The sequence below is a fragment of the Diabrotica virgifera genome, chromosome 2 (assembly GCF_917563875.1).
Source record: "Diabrotica virgifera virgifera chromosome 2, PGI_DIABVI_V3a".
In the NCBI taxonomy this organism is placed as follows: Eukaryota; Metazoa; Arthropoda; class Insecta; order Coleoptera; family Chrysomelidae; genus Diabrotica; species Diabrotica virgifera.
In genome coordinates, this window is record NC_065444.1 from 14,311,733 (window position 1) to 14,335,581 (window position 23,849).

A 23,849-nucleotide genomic window follows, 5' to 3' on the forward strand; every position below is an offset into this window, starting at 1 on the left:
ACGTCTACATAAAAATTGTTCCTTGTTAAATTTCCTATCTAAATATTACTTTTTAAAGTCAATGATACTTTTTTTTACAAAAATATATTTAAAAGAAAAAGCACAAAGAAACCCAAAAGAAAGAAATTTTGTTTATGGTCCCATAACTTTTGTCCACTAGGATATAGGTATAGATACTGCTTTACAGAAAAAAAAACCTACATATTTCTTCTTTAAAATATGGTTTAGTAGAGGTAATTAGGATTTATAGTTTTCGAAATATGATTTTTCAAATTTCTCTACTCACAGCAATTTTGGGCAATTTTCCTTGCTATTTCGCAAATATTGTTCTGTAACTTTTTTCTACGCAACTTTAGGTATGTGCAATGGTACACGCAATAGGAATAGAAATCAATTACCTTTAAAGTGGTCTACTGTATAACGTTGTACGAGTTTTTTTAGAGAGATTATGGTTTTTCAAGATTTTATACTTTTAAAGATTATATTATATATTATATAATACCTAATATAAAAAAATATTATTTTTTACATTTTTTACGATTATTTTTGAAATTTCCCATTATATTTTTTTTTCTTCTACATTTAGGTATATATTATATTATATAATAAAAAAAGCTTATTTTGTTTACTTTAAAATGGTGTATTATAAAAAAATTCTAGGATTATTTATGAATAAGATATTATTTTTCAAAATGTAATAAGTACTTGCAACGATTTTTGATTTTAGGATTATTTTTTAAATTTATCATTATAACTTTTTTTCTTGTACATGAATATACTATATATTGCTCAATAAAGAGGGCTTACTTTCTGTTCTTTAAAATGTTGTATCATCTATATTTAGATAAAGGAAACCGAGTGATTCTTTGATATTTTTTTACCTGTATTATTTAAAATTACTTCTTTTACAAAAATTACATAAACATTAGTCTTAGAAAACATCACTTTAGTTAAAATTATTTAAACGTTGACATTTAAAAAATTTTCAAAATCAAAAATTTTCAAATATATCTGACATTTCTCAGTTATCTTAGAGTTCCCACAATATAATGAGAAATTTAAAAAATAATCCTAAAATCAAAAATCGTTGCAAGTACTTATTACATTTTGAAAAAGCATATCTTATTCAAAAATAATCCTAGAATTTTTTATAATACACCATTTTAAAGTAAACAGAATAAGCTTTCTATTTTATTATATAATATATACCTAAATGTAGAAAAAAAAGTTATAATGGGAAATTTAAAAAATAATCGTAAAAAATATAAAAACTCGATAAAAGTATAAAATCTTGAAAAAGATAAACTCTTTAAAAGAAGTCGTACAACATTATACAGTAAAACATTTTAAAGGTAATTGATTTCTATTCCTCTTACATGTACCATTGCATATGCCTAAAGTTACGTAGAAAAAAGTTACAGAACAATATTTGCGAAATAACAAGTAAAATTGCCCAAAATTTGCTGTGAGTTGCGAACTTTGAAAAATCATATTTCGAAAACTGTAAATCCTAATGACCTCTGCCAAACATCATTTTAAAGAGAAAATATGTAAGTTCTTTTTGTGTGAAGAAATGTCTATACCTATATCCCCGTGGACAAAAGATATGGGACAAAAAACAAAATTTCTTTCTTTTGGGTTTCTTTGTGCTTTTTCTTTTGAATATACTCGAATTTTTGTAAAAAAAAAGTATCTTTGACTTGAAAAAGTTATATTTAGATAGAAAATTTAACCAGGAACAATTTTTATGTAGACGTGTTTGTACCAAAAATGCATAGAACTCACCCTAATGTAACCTGTGCCAAGGGACTAATTCACCCATTTCTCAAAAACGCACCCCTTTAAATGGTAGCACTTCGCTGTTTTTTCATATATAGAGATTCATTGACCATATGAAATAATAAAACCCCGTTAACGTTGTAGTTCCTTTCTATAGTACATAATCAATAGCCTAAAAATACATGTGACATTTTCGTGGTCTGACCGTTCCAAATTTTTAACCTGTTCCACAATTAAAACCTCCCCTGTTTCAGTGTTCCCATATATCAAAGTTTGTTAGACTAGACATCCTTAAGCTATTAACAAATTTTCAGCTTGCTATTAATCAACTTTTTTTTCATACGCAGGATCCAGACCTAGTGTATGAATATTTTAAGTTTGTACTTAGGTGCATGTGTGATTGATTGTATGTGTCATATTCAACAAATCTGCAGGTAATGACATAGTTGCAGTACCCTGTCATGTTAAATCTTATACCTTATTCATATCTATCCTATTGTCCCATACATCAATAGGACGTTCTCTATAAATCTCTCAAGTTGAGGAATTCCCCACCTAGTCTCTATTGTGCGGAGTACTACAGAGCTCAGACTCAAAGTCTCAGACTGGCATGGATCTTGTAGTTTAAATGCATGCAAACTGTCTGTGGTAGGTAGCAGATCGGAAAAAGGGAAAAACGCAATCAAGAGAAAGATATTATACACAGACTTGATGAGGTTTGAGGAGTGAATAATTGAAACAATTAGAAACAGTACTGTTTTTGTGACGGTACGCGCCGGTACGGCGCCAAACAACCAAATTATAAACAAATTCCTGAATTTTTTCCTTGCTCCCAAATAGCTTTAAAACGCCCTTATTGAGGCTAAATTTAAAAAGTTTTCCCGGGGGCAGACCCCCTTTATGAACCCTCCCCAGACCCCCCGGAACATTGATAATATTACTTATACAGAGTGGGCCAAAGAAAACCGTCCAGCTCGATATTTGGCAGTATTTATTAGATTTTAAGGAAATGACGTAAAAGGTCGATTTACACAAAATGCTCGATGGTACACACATTTGTCATTTGTCAACCCCTCCCTTCCACTTCCTCCACCCCTTATTTTTAAATAGGGAACAGGGGTCGTGTGCTAGCTTATTTTAAAGGTTATTCAATTCTATATTCAGTAATATAAACATTAACATAATTATTTATACAGCGTGCCCAAGAAAAAAATATTTTAGTTAAATTAATTAACACAAAAAGAAGAATGTACGTAATTTATTTAATTCAAAATACATTCTACTGCTGTCACAAAACAGAAAAAAATGTTTTTTGATAAATAAACATTGCTTTTCGCTTAATTTCAATGTTAAAGCTGCTGCCCATCTGCCTCTTGGTAGGTTGAAAATTGAATTTAAGCAAAAAACAATATTTATTTGTCAAATAAAAATTTTTGTCTGTTTTCTGTCAGTATTAGAATGTATTTTAAGTTAAATAAATTGCATACATTCTTCTTTTTGCGTCAATTAATTTATTTCAAAATAATTTTCCTTAGACACCCTGTGTGGTAATATTACTGAATCGAGAATTGAATAACCTTTCAAATGAGGTAGCACACGGCCCCTATTCCCTATTTAAAAATAAGGGGTGGGGGAAATGGAACGGAGGGGGTTCACAAATGACAGATGTATGTACCGTAAAAATGTGTCCCCTTAGATCAAAAATCGACCTGTTTCTTCATTTCCTTAAAATCTAATAAATACTGCCAAATATCGAGGTGGACTGTTTTCTTTGGCCCACTCTGTATAATCACTCTTTTCACATATAACTCTTTCTTATGGTAGATACTTGACAGATCCATGCTGATACGCTCTAAACCTGATGATGGAATTGGCTCTGGAGGATATGGCGGTAAATTAAGGCTAAGCCAATGAAAGCCTAGGTAATCACTCTAGATACTATATTGCAAGAGGAAATTTATGCGCTATACAGATGCCTGCAGGAACTAATAAAGAGGAACAGCAGGAACAGATCTATAAAAATTATATGGGAGAGCCATGCAGCATTAAAGGTGATTCGAATCGAATTGACTCCAAGTTACATAGTTTGGAACTGTCTTTTAAATTAAATTTGGCTCGGAAAAAGTGATGAAGTATGTTTAGTCTGGGTGGGTGCCTCAACATACTGGTAACGAAGGGAACAAAAAGCGGACCTACTTGCCAGGGAAGTGCAAAAGAAAAATTCACCGGTCCATAACCTTTCGTTCATACATTGGACATTGATTCTCTATAATTTGCCTTCTATAAATGTTATTGAACTGTTTCCTTTATATAATATGACCTCTAGGATAAACAAAAAATGTATCATACAAATACATAATGAATATCAATATATTTATATTTACAATGTCTTTTTTCGGGATTATTAATTTGTAAATTTGTATGGCAAATTAAAATGGATATTCTGCAAACACCGCACAAAGTCCGAGTACGTTACACAAGAGTAAAGTATAATTTAAGCAATCGATAGTAATTTGCTGGTAAGTTATTTCAGTGTCATTGACATTCTCCACCATGATATTGAAAAACATTGAAAGACAAGATAGGATAGACACCGAATATTATATGCATAAAACTATATAAGTAATCCTAATATTTAGTTCTTAGGTACTATTAAAAAATTATTATAATATATCTCTATAAGGTAGTAAATAAATGGAAATAAAAAAAATATTAAAAATATTGTGTTTATATGAGATTAAGGCACAACTGATTGTAATGAAAATTACAATTTACTAAAAATTTCACGTTTCGATTTCCACTTCAGAAGTCGTTTTCAAAAAAGCTTATTTAATTATTATGTTATGGGTGCTCTGGGTGCCAACACGGGTATAGTCGCATCGGAAATCGGTTGGAAAATTTAAATCTAATATAACAAAATTCAGTTTGGCAACACTGTACCAAGTTCAATAGAACCGTAATTTAGTCCAGACGAATTAATTGATTTTTTGGCAACAAAAATGAGATATTTTAAACAAATAGTGTTTCAAAAATGATGTGCAGAATAATTTTGAATTCGGTTACGTTAACGAAATTGCTTTTTTGACTGCAAAAGTTGATAAAAACGTTCATTCCAAGTAAAAAATGTTCTATAAATTTTTTTGATAAAATTAATAGTTTTTGATTTATTCGCTATCGAAAGTGTTAGTTTTGTATAGAAAAAATCAATGTTTTTCGATATACTCATTTACGATTCACTCAATTTTTGCCGTAAAAAATTTTTTTCAAACCAAGTTCTTGGAAATTAGATAACCTACAATTTTATATTAAAACATTTTTTCGTATCTCTGATGCTAATCTTTCTATTCTGAAGAAAATTGCATTTTTTACCAAACTATAAAAATTCGTTATTCGCTTTTAACTCCAGTTTTTTAAAAACTAATCATTGTATGCCAGTCAAACTTCTACAATCTATTAATAATACACAAATAAATAAGAATAAATAAGTTCAATGACTAAAAACACCGTTAACTTACATTATTATGCTTCCAATTGGATTTATCCTTTTTTTTTTCAAAAAAATATATTGATTTTTTAACCTTAACTTTTTTATTTTTATCTTAGAAGGTTTGTTAAAAAATAATTTTGTAGTATTTTACAAGATCTATAAGCCTATTAATATTAAATATTCTTAAAATCCTCAGTCGCAAAACGAGGTGATTTTGAAAGGGTTGGTAAAGGTGGTCTTAACATGTTATTACAATATTTAATTGTTAATAGCTCACTCAATTTCTGCCGTAGAAAAATTTTTTGCAAATTAGGTTCTTGAGAATTAAATAAGCTAAAATTTCATATTTAAACATTTTTTTGCATCTTTGATGCTAATCTTGCTATTCTGAAGAAAAGTCCATTTTTTCCAAACTACAAAAATTTGTTATTCGCTTTTAACTCCCTTTTTTAAAAACTAATCAATCTAAGCCCGTCAAAGTTCTAGAATCTATTAGTAATACATAAATAAAAAAGATCAAATAAGGTCAATGACTAATTTTAATTAGAGTGGTGATTAGGGGGTTGCTTGCGATCACTTTTCGCTGAAAAAAATAGGGACTGACATTTTTTCATTGCAAGTCACTTAATTTTTGAGCTAGAGGCTTTTTTTAATTCTGAAGATAGATATTTTTATTTACTTTAAATTAGTTTGAACAACTTGTCTTCGAAAAATGCATAATTTTCCCGTATTTTGACTTTGAAACTACAATATTTAGCATTTGACGAAGAAGAGACCCAACATATAATAAAGTATAGCTCGATTAATATTGGTCTTAAAGAAAATTAAAAAAAAGGTTTTGTTTATTTTTTCAAAAGGTACATTTTTGTTAAGTAAAATTGTTTTGATAAAACGAAAACTTTTGGAGTTATTAGCAGAAAACTTATTAAAAACATTGATTTTTTTCTATATAAAACTAACACTTTCGATAGCAAATAAATCGAAAACTATCAATTTTATCAAAAAAATGTATAGAACGTTTTTTGCTTAGAATGAACATTTTTACCAACTTTTGCGACCAAAATATAATGAAAAATTTCTACCCACGAGATGGGGTGGCAACCACCCCCATGGTAAGAGCGTCTTTCGGCATGATATAGATTTTGATCCTTAGACTATCCACAATTTATTCTCAAATTTTCAAGCAAATCGATCCATTCTGTAAAAATTGCAAGGTTTTGTCCTATTTTAAACTTCATTACTTGGACTATTCGCAGAAAACAATTTTTTTTCTTGCAAGTTTTTTTTATTTTGTTTCCTTATTTCTCAAATAAAAGTTTTTTTTACAACTGGCATGAAATGTCATAATTTTCTGAAACGTTACATTTTATCCCATGGGGTAAAATCTATTATCAGATATTATCTCTCATAGATCTCCCAAGCTTCCAGGGCTCGCTTGCGGCTCCCTGCGGCTCGCCCTAGAATCTGCTTGGCCCGACCTGAAAAAGAAACCACTTTCCGGTCTTATAAGTAACTATTTTCTCCATATGCATCATTTTTCCAAACACGTCAACTTCAAAAATATACTAATGACTGCATCGCGCTAAATTTTGACATGTGTGCCTAAAGAAGAGTAGACATTCTAGAACTACGAGATCGTAATGTTTTTTTTGAGACCGCAACGCCCTAATCAGTGAAGGAAGCTACTTATCAGATCCCCAGGTATACTGTCAATATTTGAAAGGGTGAAATAATTTTATTTTTTTTTTAATATTTACGGTTATAACAGTTTTTTCTATGGATGCTATACAATGTGCAACTTCTCTCACTACTGACATAGATTCAAAACGAACAATTTCTCACGCAGTGAGAAAAGTCGGCCATTGCAGTGAGAAATATTTTTTCTCACGGGTTCTCCTACGGTTTTCCATATATGATTGCCGTTTCCATGGTAACATGTACAATACAAAAAATTAATCTTGTCAAACAAAACATGTTAAAGCAAAACTTACCAGGAATTTCAAAAATGTTCAAAAATAACTGTTAATCAGAATTTTAAATAAATAACGTACCTATATAAAATTTAAGAATAGGTACATATTAAATACCTACCTGTATAAGTATTTTATTTCAATTTATGCATATAATTAATATACCTAAAAGCACCTAAATTATTTAATGTTGTTCTGAAGCTATTTCCTTGTGGCATTTTTATAATTACGTATTTTTTATGGGAAATAAGCCACAATTTTACTAAAAAATGAATTTATTAACGTTTCGAAGCCCAAATCGGGTTTCGTTGTCAAAATACAAAATACTATTAAAATAAAACAAACATGTTGTTGCTAAGTAAAAAAATTCTTCTAATAATTTATTTAATCTGACTCATTTATATTGGCAATTCAGACGTATATTATACATTTTAAAGTAGAAGACTTTAAAATGATATCGCCAATATTTATGAGTTGCGTTCCTGGGACGACTTTACTAAAAGATAGTTCATTCGATTACATGAAATCAATCCCAACTCAAGAATATCCGTCGCAAAAAATCATAGCATGTGATCTGTCTTTAAAAAGACAACTAAATGCAACGATGACAGTAAAATTCTCGCGTTAGAGATTCCATAGTAAATCACGAGGGAAAACCAGGAAAAAACCTCGTGATACTATCCCGACATCGTAAGTATTTGGTCTTACATTTAATCTACCTTCAAAAAACTAATACCAAATTCTGACTTTAATATGTTTAAATTATAAATAATATTAATATTACATAGATATACAATAAGTAATACTAAAATATAAAATTTGTACTAACTCGATATGTTATTGACTTACTAATCGTGGTATTTTCTTTCTATTGACTTCCTCTTTCAGTATGGGTAACCACATCCTACTGCATTCTACCGAGGAATTTGCGACACAATTGGTTTCATTTAGCATAATTAGAGCCGCTTCTTTGATTTTTCTCTTTTTACTATCTGATTCTTTCAGGACTATACTTGAATCTCTCCACTGAACTCTATGTTCATTATCCCATGCGTGTTGACATATCTGAGATCTATCAAATTCTCTGTTTTTAATATAAGACTGATGTTCACTTATTCTAACGTGTAATGGTCTTGATGTTTCACCTAAATAAAATTGTTCGCATTCACAAGGTATTCTATAAATGCAATTCTTTGTTCTTTCTTGTTCATTGTTAGGTTTAGTTTTAGATAGAATAGATCTCAATGTGTTTGTTGTTTTGAATGTTGTTGAAATTTTGAATTTTGTACTGTCATCGTTGCATTTAGTTGTCTTTTTAAAGACAGATCACATGCTATGATTTTTTGCGACGGATATTCTTGAGTTGGGATTGATTTCATGTAATCGAATGAACTATCTTTTAGTAAAGTCGTCCCAGGAACGCAACTCATAAATATTGGCGATATCATTTTAAAGTCTTCTACTTTAAAATGTATAATATACGTCTGAATTGCCAATATAAATGAGTCAGATTAAATAAATTATTAGAAGAATTTTTTTACTTAGCAACAACATGTTTGTTTTATTTTAATAGTATTTTGTATTTTGACAACGAAACCCGATTTGGGCTTCGAAACGTTAATAAATTCATTTTTTAGTAAAATTGTGGCTTATTTCCCATAAAAAATACTAAATTATTTAATTTTGAAGTTTGAACTCTTGACAAAACCGCATCCATAGAAAAAGTACAGTGTACAACACATGAGAAAATGACATATTTCTCCCTCGCTTGATTTGCGGCACTCGCCTCGTGCCAACAAGCTTCTGCGCTCGTGAGAAATATATCTTTTTTCTCACTTGTTGTACAATAACTATTAAATCAACTCACGGTGAAACAAATAAATGTGATTATATGGCATAACTGCTAGGGCTAAAATATAAAATTCTTAGATTATTTTTAAATTGTAAAAATCATTCGTAATATTTCACAACTTCCTTGAAAATTCTTCCTCCGGCTTAGTCAGTATCTTTGTTAACGAACACCAAAAGCTGGCCTGCTGCTCCTGCCGAAGACGAAGAGGTCTTTGAACTTTTTCAGAGGAATGTTTCTTCTTTTCAAGATTTAAATAGCGGTTCTTCTCATGACCGATTGTCGAATCTTTTTAATATTGATAGTTTAATAGAATACATAATTGGTCGGTTGCGCAAATCCATTCATCCGTTTGAGATTGTCAGGATTAATAAATATCTACTGATTTTTTGATTTTACATGTTTGGAAGCTAACAGGAGTTTTGTATAATGTACAATGGCTGAATCATGCCAAAGTAAATAAATTGCGAAACTTTTTGTAATATAATATTTTAATAACCGTTTTGTAACACTAAGCAACAACATTTTTGTTTAATTTAGTAATATTTTGTATTTTGATAATCAGACGAGTAAAAAAATTGCATCCGAATAGATGATATAGACTTATAGACTATATAGACCATAACCTTTTATGAATTACAATAAAACTTTAGATTTAATGCAGGGTGATAGCCCCCTTTCCCCCTAACCCCTTTCCGGGAGTGAAAAAAGAAACCTTTAAAGTAAGTCCGGAAGTGGAGAAACTGTGATTAATTCTAAGCAATTTTTGTTCTATACAGTTATTTCACTAAGTCAATACTTTTCGAATTATCTGCGAGTGAATATATTCATTTTTCAACAAAAAAAAAACACGTTCTTGATGCTTTTATAAGCACTTTCGAACTGATCAAACTTGTAGATCATATAAATACAACATAAGTAAAGCAACTTGTGAAGCAGTATCGAATAATTTCGTTTGAGATGCTAATTAAGGGGTGATTTTCCCGTTTTTTTTTTATCAAAAAAGGCGACCAACTTTATTTTGATCGTAACTTGCTTATTTTTTTTTAAAAAGCTTTTTTTAAAAGCTTTAAAAAAGTTGTAATGAGTTTTCCTCAAAAGTGCTTCATTTTTTGGATATTTTATGTTGAAATATTCGATTTGGAATTTGACGAATATGGACCTGTTATTAATTAGCTACAACACCGCTTCTACTGGGTCTACGGACCTCACACATACACCATTTTTTTCACTTTTTTATAGTCTATATTTTTGCTAGGAAAATTTTTTTTGAAAAAATACTTACTTTTTGAGTTATTTGCGAAAAACGGTCTAAAAACGTGGTTTTTTGTTGAAAAATTAACATATTCATTCGCAAATAACTCGAAAAGTGTCGACTTAGTGAAAAAACTCTATATAACAAAAGTTGCTTAGAATTAATCAATTTTTCTACTTCTCGACTTATTTTAAAGGTTTTTTTTTATCCCCGAAAAGTAATGAAACTCACCCCCAGAGTAAAAGCGGACATCGGCACAATATCACTTATTTTGTTTGACATGTTACGTGTATACCAAATTTCATGTCAATCCAAGTAGTTTTTAAAATCTAGAGCAAAAACCGTAAATAAACGTACTATAAACCGTTATTTTTGTAATAATTTGTTAATAACAAAGTCGGGGCATGGTTTAACATGCCTAGTGGCAATCGATTTAGCGTATAAAAATACTACGATAAAGATACAAACTTGCTGTAGATAGCGCATTATTTCGAGCTTTTCGGCGAATAGAATAGAAATATGCTTTATTGTCACTGAAAATTATACAATTTTATGGACAAAGCTTAACATAGATTCACGAAAAAGATATACATAACAATAACAATAACAAATACAATTTTATAAAATTAGATAAATCGTCAATAAAAAAAATATATAAACAAGTTAAAAAAAAGTGAAGTAAAAAAACAAAAACCAATATATTGCAAAATTACTATAAATTGCAAAATTGAACCTACAACATAATATAATAAAACACAAACAAAGGAACTAATAAGTTTAAGCTGCTGTATGTGACACCCAAATATAGATAAATACACTTTAGTTACTTGTACATTACTGTGATTTCTTAGTTAGTCATTAAGAAACTCTTCTACTGAATAATATGGTCTTTTAGATAAATGAGCTTTTGTCATTTTACGGAACTTGAGAAAGGATGTTGCAGATTTAAGTTGTAAAGGGAGATGGTTGTATAGTTTTTTTGCGGAATATAGTATAGATTTCTTTACTAACTCAGAAGACGGGATCGGTAAATAGACATCAAAAGTTGAATTTCTGGTGGAGTAGTCATGATGAGGCCTTGCTGGAAAGACATGCATGTGTTTACGAATTAAGCAAACAGTTTCTAAAATATACAAAGATGGAAGGGTTAAAATTTCGTGATCTTTAAAGTAACTTCTGCAATGGGTTGTTCTTCTGAGGCCAAACAGATATCTTATTGCTCTTTTTTGTAATTTGAAAATAACATCAAATTGGGCAGCTGTACTAGACCCCCAAAAAGGAAGACCATATCGAAGATGAGACTCGAATAAAGAAAAATATGTTATTTTAGAAGATGCTAAATTGAGTTCCTTCGAAACAGATCTTATGGCATAGCAGGCCGAGGCGAGTTTCTTACTTAACAAATCGATATGAAGGGACCATTTGAGGTTGCTGTCTAAAAGAATACCAAGAAATTTTACAGAATCAACGGTAGAGATCTGGCTGCTATTCACAAGCAGGGGTTGAAGAGCACCTTTATATGATAATGCTACCGTTTTATCCACGTTAAAGGAGAGTAAATTAGAGTCAGACCAGGTTTTTATCGTAAGAAGATCAGAAGCTATAGTTGCATGAAGAGTTGCAATAGTTGAGTTGCTCCAAGTGATACTGGTATCATCAGCAAAAAGAAAAATTTTTCCATCGATTTTTAAGTTAGTGATGTCATTTATAAAGATCAGGAAAAGTAGAGGACCCAATACTGAACCTTGTGGTACTCCACATATAATGTTTTTGAGACTAGAGTCAGTATCATTTGCTCTAACCAATTGTTTCCTATTATCTAAGTAAGATTTAAACCAATTCAAAGAAATACCTCGAATTCCATAGTAATTAAGTTTTTTAATCAAAATGTTATGATTTACACAATCAAAAGCTTTGGAATAGTCACAGAAAACAGTGGCAGTATAAAGATTATTGTTTAGTGCTTGGTAAACCTCGTGAAGTACAGAAAACATGGCATCAGTTGTACATTTATTAGTTAAGAAGCCGAACTGATTTTGTGATAAAATATTGTTATCAAAGAGAAAGGACATAAGTCGGGTTTTTATGAGCCTCTCAATAATTTTGGAGAGTACCGGTAGTAGGGCAATAGGTCTATAGTTGCAGGCATTAGATTTTTCGCCACCTTTATGAAGAGGAATAATAATGGCTGTCTTTAGGCACTCTGGAAATTTACCGTTTTCAAAGGAATCATTAATTAGTGACACGAGGAGTTCTAACACATTATCTGTGAGATTTGAGAAGATTTTTATAGATAGTCCATCAGTACTACAAGATGATTTGCTTTTGATACTATTGATCGTTTGGATCAATTCAGATTTATAGATTGGTCTTATAAAGAATGAATTCGAGACAATTTCTGAATTAGGGAGATAGGAAATGGGATCTTGTTGAGACTGAATAGTGGATGTTATATTTTTACTCACGTTAATGAAGTATTCGTTTAGATTTTCAGGGTTTGGAAGGGCAAATGTTTGAGCTGCGTGGGTTTTTTTTACGAAGATCGTTTAATAAACAATTAATAAACAATTATTTTGTTATTAACAAAATAAGAACATATTTTGAGTAATCGTGACTAGTCGCATTCGATTCAGCAACCAAAAATACACCAGAGGAGACTGTAACACTATTAATTTATTTACAGGGCTTCTAATAGTTCCTGAAAAATACCTAAGTTTACCATAATTTGTTAATAACAATTAAACGCACCATGTTTATGCTTACAGACCACTTCCATTGGATTCAACGACCCAAAAAACATATAATACCACCATCAAATCACGGCAAGCTAGAATTTCCCACGGGACCCCCTATATTGCGACTAGACTACTACTAGTACTGAGATCGCCATCCTAATTTACTGTTTATCTTCTTAATTTTTTGTTGAACAAATCTTCCATATTTATCTTTACCATTTTTGTTGGTGATTAGAGCGGATGGTGAACCAATTTTCTACCATTTTTGTTGAAAATTTAAAAAGACTATAAAAAATTTTAGTGTTACGTAAGTACATAATAATCAGTTTTAGTTCAGAATCCGCGTTATTGAATACAACTCATATTCGTACTTTTAATTATTAGATACAGTCCGTACAATATAGATACCGTTGCACGTCATCGGCGTCATAGCACCTGACGTCACATGATACCAACACGAAATATTTAAGTCGTAGGTGTGTTTCTTTTAAAAATCGTTTAGCTGAGTACAGCGGAATTATAGCCACTAGACATATTTTATTATATACGCGTAGAAAGAATATTTGAAGATTTCTATTAATATAAATTTAAAGAAACATATTCTAACTTGTTTCATTTAATTTCTATAAGTGGAATATAAAGCGTTTTTATAAAGCACACTTGTTCGGATTACACCCTAACTGCGATCGAACAAAGGTGACATTTTAGCATAAATTGGTAACATTTATTTGACAGTTGCAATAGGGCTTTTCATTCACAATCATTTGTTTCGAGCTTTTGTCATATGTCACATAATATTAATATATCTACATCATACGTCTTTGGTTTGTATCATTGGTATGTACCAAGGACGTATGACGGAGATATATTAATATTATGTGACACATGACAGAAGCTCGAATCAAATGACTGTGAATCAAAAGCCCTATTTTGACACTTCAGATTTGTTTTAATTCTTTACTATAAGTATTTGTTTTATTATATTTATTGTTTTTATTATTTACTTTAACGTAAGATTATATGTTTTCTATTTCGAATGTTTTTATTTATTTACATTGAATATTAATTTGTTTTGTTGTATAAGTATTATCCACTTCCGCAATAATTATGTGATATATTTGATATAAAATGAATTAAAGAATTTTTTGTAGTTGGGCAACAATGTCGACTTAATCTCTGACGTAGATATTGACGTGCAACGGTATATATATTGTACGGACTGTACCTACAAACAGAAATTTTTTCGCCAATTCCTAAAAAGGAATTAATTACACGAACATGTCAGTTTTCATACGCGGCGTAAGAGCTTGTACCGAAAAAAATCGATTACGCAATTAAAATATTCCATAGAGGTCACGACCCGTTCGTAGTCTTAAGGAAACGAATAAGCGAAAGATCTAAGAAGAGATTATACGCACACTCCACAATTTTTTATGTAAATTCTTGGAGATTCGCTTATGAAGCCAAGAGCTGTTATTAAAATTATATAAATATGAGTTTCTCTGTAAAATATGTTTAATTTTTTGGAATTAAAGTCTTAAAAACCTACTGTGCTGATTGAAATTTGTATTTTGGTGGAAATATCCAGTAAATGAAAAAATATCGCTTTAGTCCAGACGGGATTTGTTTTGAATTTAAACATATTCCATACGAGTCTATTTTTTGCTGGGATCACTTCAGGACGTATCCTTTTATTAATACACTCACTGGCACAAAATTCCGCCACCCAAAATTTTTGATTAAGTTTGACAATTTATAACTTTATTATTTTTTGCTCCGATTTTCATGATTGTTGCACCAGTTTGTAGGCACATGTATTGGTATCGTTTGGTATTATCACGGTAACGCAAAAATTTTGCTTGCATGGCATTATACAGGGGTGAATGGAAGCGTTGTATTTTCTCCTAACTTTAAAAAATTCTGTGGAAAAGTGGAAGAGCTGATTTTGTTTCATAGTCCTCTCATATTATCCCAGCAGCGTTTCCCAATCGGTGGGTCGCGACCCACTAGTGGGTCGCGAGCGAATTTCAGGTGGGTCGCTGCGTGGAGCTTACAGTAGCTGTAATAGCAGCAGCAGTAGTGTAATACAGTAGCAGAGGGATGGATCGCGAATATGAAAAAACATCAGAAGGTGGGTCGCCAGACATAAAAGGTTAGGAACCACAGTCCCAGAGGCATTACTAAAATTTTGTTTTCTAATTATGCCCCTCAGCGCGTCGAGCAAAAAGTGAATAGGCGAGTTCTAAATCACAACAATTCGATTTTTCCCCAATTATTGGTACCTTTTATACAATAAACATTAAATTTTCATCAAAAATGAATAACCATTTTCAATTTCGTTGCAACACGAAAGTCTACGGCAGTCTTTTCTTCCATTTCCCATTTTCTGCACTATAGTTCATTCGCTTTACCTAGATTGTATTGGAGTTAAACAATAAATGGGTGTAGAGGCTATGCAAGTGCAAGTACGGTTTGAATAGCGGTTTTAAAACATCAATGTCCAGTCATGATATCGGTGACCGTTTTAATCTCTCGTTGATTGAGGTTTATCAAATTGTCCGAGGGATTTTTATCGAATATCGATAAAAATAAAGAAATGGAAATCTTCAATACAATCAACACAAAAAAATTGGAATATCTCGGACATATTAGACGTGTAGAAATACAGCTTGCTCAAACTAATTATGCAGGGAAAGATCCAAGGACAGAGAAGCGTGCAAACGTAGAATTCGTGACCAGACATCTCATAACGCGACAATTCGTAACCGGACAAGTGGTAACGGACAACTCGTAACGGCGACAATTCGTAACTATACAAATTCGTAACGGACAATTCGTAACATCAAAATTGAATTATTCTGTTAATTTTTATTAACGTGGAAACTAACTGTTATTACAGTTATAATTGAAATTATGTTTACCAATTTAACGAATCAGTACCGGTGTAAACATGTTTAACACATTTTATATTTCGTGTTTCAGAATATATTAAAAGTCTTTAAACACAAACAAATATTTAAATACATACAAACTTTTAACAATATTTTTAAAAGTGTATTCCTCTTATTGTTCCTTAAATTTGCATATATCTAGACAAAAAATAATGAAGTAATTCGTGAAATCTTAAGCCGACAACCGTCTTTAGACATTCCCAATTTTCTAAGTAAACATTTTGTAAAGAAAAGGTTATAATTACCTATTATTATAATAAATATTGTGATACTGATACTGATTTGATGATACTGATTCGTTAAATTGATAAACATAATTTCATTTATAACTATAATAACAGTTAGTTTCCACGTCAACAAAAATAAACAGAATAATTCAATTTGAACGTTACGAATTGTCCGTTACGAATTTGTATAGTTACGAACTGTCGCTGTTACGAATTGTCCGTTACCATTTGTCCGGTTACGAACTGTTACATTTGTCCGCGTTACGAGAAGTCATGGAACCGTAGAATATCTGGCTGCGCAACTTGAGAGAATGGTACGGATGTACTTACATCATACGAACTTTTCAGAACAGCCGTCTGTAAAGTCCGAATAGCTATGACGATTGCTGCCATTTGTCGCGGAAATAGCACTTGAAGAAGAAGATAAACTATGAAAGTATTTCTTCCAATAACTATTTTGATAGGTTAGCTTTGGTTCAATATGCTTTTCTGGTGCTCTTTTTAAACCTTTTGAAGATGAAATTTTCACTTAAAATATCATTTTCTGGTTCTCTTTGTAGATATGGGCCATTCCACAAACATACGCCTGTTTTGGATTACTTCGACAACGAATATTTTACTGTGCAACATAAGTAGTACGAAAGTAAATGGCGCTAATAATTATTCCAATAAACACCAATGTAATTTGCAATTTATTTTCGTTCTTCTTATTTTGCACAGCAAAATATTCGTTGTCGAAGTAATCCAAAACAGGCGTTTGTTCGTGGAATAGGGTATATTTCAATTTTTAAGATTTGTTGTTTTGTTAAATTTTATTCAACATCATCATTCTCTTTGCCTTAATCTTCACGCGGGGTCGACTTTCCTAATTACATTTTTTGGGTCATACCCATACCAAAAACAATCCCCCTCCACATGCAGTCCAGTCTCACTACACTCATCTCTTTTTCTTTATACCCAGAGCCAATAGATGACCTCTTTGTTTCAATTTCAGTTATTTTTTTTTTCATTCATATTTACTTTTGTTGAACTTGTTATTTTCTGATCTATTCAATTTTCCGTTCAGTATTATTAGGAATTTAAATTAATTTTATAGACTCATGAAACTACAGATATCGTACGGTAATTTTATTTGAAAAGTAATCAATAAATTTACGTATATGCTTTATCTTAAAGAAATCTTCGAGTTCATGACCTCGTTAACCTTGTCAAAGAGCATTTCAACTATAAGAATAGCAATAACGATGAATGTATTACTCATCGCATTACCTGTTTATGGTATAAAATCTATAATCTTAGTATATCTTATGAATACGCTAATTTTCTTTTCGTCTATCCTACATTTCTGCTATTATTGTATCTGCGGGGAATAATTTTGCTAATTGGTTTGTAATATCAACATAAATGTATAAATAATCCATAATTTGCTATCCATAAAAACCTGGGAATTAAAACCAAAGGTAATCTGTTAGTTATACAAATCAGTGATACTACCGAAAGTTCCGTACTTTGGTAGAAAAAGACGGCTTTGCAATATTGTGCGATCTCTCTCATCACCCTAGAAAGACAAGAGCCTCCGAATATACAACAGGAGCCTTGAATAGTACAAAAACGGCATCTTTAGAGGATATCACAGGTATCCCTCTGCTGGAATTATATATATCGGCGGTAGCCTTTATGACCATCTTGAAATTTATAGCAAACAATCCTTGGAGGCTGAATTATGTATTGAATAGCCACAAAAATACCACTGGAACTTGAGGAACATGTCTCTATTTTGAATTCAGATATGATGACACTAGAACTAATCTTGTCGAAACACCACCCGACACAGAGAGGACAAAAAGATTTAGAATAAGAGGCAGCGCTGAAAAATCTATTTGAATTTACTAAAGCTAGATTTTTCACAGTTGATTACTGTGAGAGTGCAGAGAAACATACTGCGGTCGGTCAAGCGAAACGTAGAACAGGGGTTACTGGGAGGGTATCAAAGTTGCTTTCCTACGAAGGTAATTATTTCCATTTACTAAGGCTGAAAATCAGTACACACATTCTAAATTAAATATAAATAAAAGTTATTATAGTCGGTCAGCTGTATGACGGGACAGAGCCGGTCGGTCGGCCCCAATAGTCGATTGAGGAAATGAAGCATTTTGGCTCGCCATTTTTCGTCCAGCATGTATTTACTTGAAATTTTCACAAGCTAGGGAATAGTCCAAGGATCATTTTCTATATCATGCTGCTATCATACGCTAAAACCTTGGGGGTGGTTGCCACCCCATCTTGGGGGTGGAAATTTTTTATTAAATTTTAACCTTGTAATTCGAAGTTAAATGTGATTCTAAGAAAAAAATGTTTTTACATTTTCTTTGTAAAACTAATATTTTTCGAGTTATTCGCGCTTGAAAATAACAGTTTTTCGACGAAAAAATCGATTTTTTAGAGGGTTTTTGAGAATACCTCGAAAAATATGCATTTAATCAAAAAAACGGTAGATATCGAAATTGTATCTTTTAGTAACACAAACCAAATTCTTTTCCTATAATATCTTTAAGACCAGTACAAACCAAGATACGGCATGTTAAAGGTTAGCTTTTTTTGTCAAATGCACAATTTAAAATATTCAAAGCCAAATAATGGGAAAAATTTGCATTTTTCGAGAAAAACTTAAATAATCTTTTTTAAAGTATACAATTAGACCTTTCAATAAAATAATAAAATGTTTTTAGCATGAAAATTAAGCGACCTACAAAAAAATGTCGGTACCTGCTTTTCTCTACGAAAAAATCAGTGAAAACAACCCCCTAACTACCTTCCTAATTCAAAATTGGTCTTCACCTTTCTGTAGTTCCTTTTATATTTATATTATTAATACACTCAAGGAGTTTGACCTATTTAAAATGCCTAATTTTGGAAAAATTGAAGTTTAAAGAAAAATTGATTTTTTGCAATTTGGTATTTTTCACCTTTTACTTCAAAATATCTCCGAAAATACTAAAGATATAAAAAAAATTATAAACTACTAAATTGTAGCTTTTTTAATGACTAAAATTACCCTGTGCATAGATTTTCATTACAGTGAGTTTTTAGCCAGATATAGCTGTTTAAAACGTCTATTTACCAGCAAACACCCACTTATTCGAGCCCTTTAAACCCGCCCCAATTAAAAACTAAGGCATCTTACGGTATTTAATTTGCACCGTCTTATAGCTCTTTGAAAATCCTACAAAATCATTTTTGAGGGGTCTCATTACTGAAAGGATATCAAAGTTGCTTTCCTACGAAGGTAATTAAATCCATTTACTAAGGCTGAAAATCAGTACACAGTGAGATATAATATTATTCCAAAAGCAGGCATTTTAAATAGGTCAAACTCCTTGAGTGTATTGATAATATAGATATAAAAGTAACTACAGAAAGGTGAAGCCCAATTTTGAATTGGGAAGGTAGTTAGGGGGTTGTATGAACCATTCTGTGGCATCACTAAACGAGGTACAGAAGTAGCTGATAAGGCATCGTCAAAAGAAATGGAGAGTCACTCCATAGTGGTTTTTCACATATCCGCCCTGGTCTACATATTTTCTACACTTTGTTAAGCAGGCTGTCTAGTTATAGCCACAAGTCACAGATAAGTAAGTATCAGTGTGACAATAAAACTACCAAAATGGAATACCTCGGTGACATCCTGAGGACCAGCGAGAGATATGGACTGCTGTAACCAATTTTACAGGAATAAGTAGAAGAAAAACAAGGATCAGGAACGCGAAGAATTTCCTGACTGAAAAATCGACGTACGTGGTTCAACACAATAACCACAAATCTTTTTAAAGTAGCAGTGGGTAAAGTAGAGATTGTCATGATAGTCGCTAACATCCAAAACGGAGGGGCACTACAACAAGAAGAAGAAGATACCAAAATCTATGGACCTGAAATTAGCATGAGACGGGATAATCACCATAATAATATTGTTATTACAAAAAGGAATTTAAGACCGAATGCGATAAAGAAGAATTAAATATGTATATGAGAAGGCCACTTTGGTTCAAACTGACAGATCAAATCAGAAGGTTTTGCAAAAGCATGACCATGAAAAATATGAGTCAGGCATGATAGTTTGCATATCTAAGTTTTACGTTACATTAAGGTAAAAATGAAATGCCAAAAAAGAATAGAAGATAAAAGTATAACTATATAATATTTATGATTATATATTTAGTCGAAAAATATTAAACGGTTGTTGCATTCATTTTTTTCGAATCTTGCGAAAACTAATAAATATTTTTGAAAAATTTAAACGCAGAATGAATGATTACATTATGGTAGGGGAGCCCAAGGGAGAAACCTGGTGCCCTGCAGATGTAGATGCAGATGTACCTCTATCATATATTGGCTCTTAACACAGGGAAGTTCGTTAAGGGGGGCCCGAAAAAAATTAACCTTAAAAATAGTGGAGATTGTCAGATTAAAATAAGGTAAGTTAAGGCCATGCAAAACAGTGTATATTTCAAAGATCTGACGATTTTGAGCTCACAATTTGAGCATTTGAGTAAGGAAATGGGCGAGTTAAAAAGTTTCACAAAAAAAGGCGAATAATTCGCGAAATGAACGTTAGATCGAAAAACTAAAATATATGTGTTCAATATTTTTCAAAAATCTATCCGCATGATACCAAACATGACCCCCCACGAAGAGGGGTGGGGGTAAATTTAAAATTTTAAATATAAATCCCGTATTATTTCGCAAAAATAAACAGTAGATCGAAAAACTGCAAAATATGGCTAATCCATATTTTTGAAAAATCTATCAAATGGTACCAAACGCGACCCCCACGGAGGTGGGGTGGGGGGTTACTTTAAAATTTTAAATAGGAGCCCCCAATTTTTATTCCAGATTTAGATTCTTTACGTAAAAATAAGCAACTTTTATTCGAAACATTTTTTCAAATTATGGATAGATGGCGCTATAATCGGAAAAAACGATTGTTGGAAATGAAAAATTAAATTAAAAATGGAAAATCCCTACTAAAATGTAAGATTTTACTTAATTTTTTTTGGTTTTATCACCTACTCTTCACAAGCCAATAGGTCACCAAAGCGCTCGAGTGACTGCAAATTTAGCATACTTCGCTCCCCTACTATTATTACCGAGGGCCGAAAGTCCCTTAGAATAAACAAAAAGTTTCTCTTGAATGAAATATTTGAAATTAAAAACCACACTAAATTTTCTCTTTTTTTGAACCCCTGTAACTCATTAAAATTAACAATATAGAAGTTTCAGGAACTTTCGACCCTGGGTAATGTAATCTTTTATTGTGTGTTTAAATTTTTCAAAAATACTTATTAGTTTTCTCAGGATTCGAAAAAAAAAATGAATGCATAATAGCGTTGGACCAAGATTTTGTGCATACCCCCTTAATGTTTTATTTTAGAATAAGGAATATGGAGGAATAAATAAATAATAAAAAAGAATTATAAAAAATTAAAAATTTGTATGAAGAATTATTATAAAAATAAAACCTTTATAGTTTTTTATTTTTACTGTTTATTTTGTACTACACCCTACATTATAAAAATATAATGTAGTGTGCAAAAATTATTTTAGGATTGATTGCAAATTGTACTACAAAAACAATAATACATTTTTTATAATAATCGGATCCCGAGAACCAAATTCAGTTAAATGTAGAAAAATTGAAACTAATCATACAATTTTAAAACTATAAATAAATATAAATAAAAAAATCTTACCCAGCAATTTATTTCAGTGTATAAATATTCCAAAATAGACAAGTGAATTAAAAAAAAGTAGCACACAAGTCACTAACACAACAATTCAGAAAACCACCAACAATCCCCTTTTTTCGAAATGTCACTTCGTTCGAAAATCTGTTGTTCCGTGTAAAGTCCCGGATCGTCCGTCAAGTCAACCGGCAAAGATTCCGTGTCCGCTCAAGGGCGAAGGACAACAAGCTAGTCTCGTGCAGAAAGGGTTGCGCACTGGCGGGTTGTCGAGAGGGTAGTAGAGGTGTCCTTCGGTAAAAGAGTTTATGAGTTCGGAAGGCACCTGTTGTCGCACGGTGTACCACTGACTGTGGCTACAGAGCTCGGCCAGGTGAGGAGCCACCAAAGGTCACTGACACTCTAGACTTAACGGATTCCGGCGGGTTAGCGGTACACCTGGAGACCAGTTAGATTACAGGACTGTGTGTATGATAGGTCGAGCGACGTCACTGCGGCAACGGTACACGACCATCCGACACTCAAGAGAAGAAGAATCAGAGGAAGAAGAGGGTTACTTGAATTCTTCACGAGAAGAAAATCTTTACCGAGGTCTATACGAGGTGTACTCAATAACACATCCTATTTTCGTAGGTCAAATGAAGACTGGACAATATACAGTGAGGGCCAAAATTATGGAATCTGGGAATCAATTGCTTTTTGCCAGAATAGGCTACTTTAGAGACATATCACAGGTCGATTTTTATTTGTTTTTAGAATATATCATACTAGTGACGTTATTCATCTGGGTGTGATGACGTAATCGATGATTTTTTTTAATGAGTATAGGGGTAGTGCGGCAGCTCATTTTAAGCGATATTCGATTCTCTATTCAGTGATATAAACATTAATATACTTATTTATACAAGGTGGCCAAAAGTATGTAATTTTTTTAAATAAATTAATTTACATGACCAGAAGTACGTATGTAATTTATTGAACACAAAATACATGTCACTGTTACTGAAAACACAAAATGTTTTTGACAAATAAAAATTTATTCATTATTTTTGTCATTAACTTCGGAAATAAAAGTTCCGAGGTATTTGTATTTATGAACCCTTTCTATCGATATATCTCCTAAATGTATGTTTTTTATATTTATTTTCTCTGTTATTATCATATATTTAGTCTTTTTTATGTCCATGACCCAGACACATATAAAACGATAAATATATCAATAAGAAGGAAAATCAGATAAGAGAAAGAAAATGAAACAATGGAAAGATGCGAAGAAATTGAGACTCTTCAGTCAAAGTACGATATTTACAATGTGCATAGGAACGTTAAACAACTAACTAAGGTGGGTCAATGCCCAAGACGGAGATAGAAAGGAAATCTAACTGATTCTGATGGAAACATCATCTTGGACAAACAGAGTAAATTAAGAACGTGGAAAGAATACATAGAAAAACCATTTTAAGACCGAAGAGATAATACCTTTGAGCTAGAAGGAGAATTATATGATCGACCAAGAATATTACGAAGGATGACAAAGCAACGATAATATACAAGCAGAACTACTCAACCTAAGGGACAACGAATCAACAGCCATAATCACAAAGATATACAGGGTGTCCCGAAAAGATTGGTCATAAATTATACCACAGATTCTGGGGTCAAAAATAGGTTGATTAAACCTCACTTACCTATATACAATAGTGCACATAAAAAAAGTTACAGCCCTTTAAAGTTACAAAATGAAAATCGATTTTTTTTAATATATCGAAAACTTCTAGAGGTTTTTTTATTGAAAATGGACATGAGGAATCTTTATGGTAGCAGCATCTTAAAAAAAAATTATAGTGAAATTTGTGTA

General features: G+C 31.6%; 1 protein-coding gene across 1 annotated transcript in view; it reads right to left on the bottom strand.

The window, feature by feature from the left end:
• The window catches only part of LOC114345421 (probable nuclear hormone receptor HR3), a 411,567-nt gene extending 389,222 nt beyond the window's left edge, over positions 1-22,345 (bottom strand). The window contains exon 1 of the mRNA XM_028296283.2: positions 22,001-22,345. The gene's annotated coding sequence lies outside the window, so the exon portion shown is untranslated. The remainder of the gene's footprint in view (positions 1-22,000) is intronic.
• Positions 22,346-23,849: the final 1,504 nt, after the last annotated feature.